This window comes from Gavialis gangeticus, unplaced genomic scaffold (genome assembly GCF_001723915.1).
Source record: "Gavialis gangeticus isolate Ggan-Ray unplaced genomic scaffold, GavGan_comp1, whole genome shotgun sequence".
In the NCBI taxonomy this organism is placed as follows: Eukaryota; Metazoa; Chordata; order Crocodylia; family Gavialidae; genus Gavialis; species Gavialis gangeticus.
Window position 1 is genome coordinate 6,244,798 of NW_017728996.1, and position 334 is coordinate 6,245,131.

Sequence of the window (334 nt, forward strand, 5' to 3'; positions counted from 1 at the left end):
CCATGGTGTAATGGTTAGCACTCTGGACTCTGAATCCAGCGATCCGAGTTCAAATCTCGGTGGAACCTGATGTTTTTCCCTCGGTGACTCCCTTCCCCTTCCCCGACGGGGCCGGTTTCTTGCCCGTGCGCGTCGTGCTGCGCAGACTTCCCTCAGCGCGGCGGGGCGAGGGCCGGTGACTGCCCCACGCGCGCGATTCAACCTTTCATTTGACTCCCAGACACGTATAGCTTCCTGCTGGCTGACCCCCCTGGGCCCCCGCGCCCCCCGTCGGTGGCAGCGAGACCCCCCCGGACCCCCTGTGCCCCTCATCAGTGGCAGCGAGCCCCCCCGG

At 66.2% G+C, this 334-nt stretch overlaps 1 non-coding gene across 1 annotated transcript; it reads left to right on the top strand.

Annotated features, from left to right (window-relative positions):
• On the top strand, positions 1-68 carry TRNAQ-CUG. Its single transcript has one exon. It is a non-coding gene; the product is annotated as a tRNA-Gln (tRNA).
• Positions 69-334: the final 266 nt, after the last annotated feature.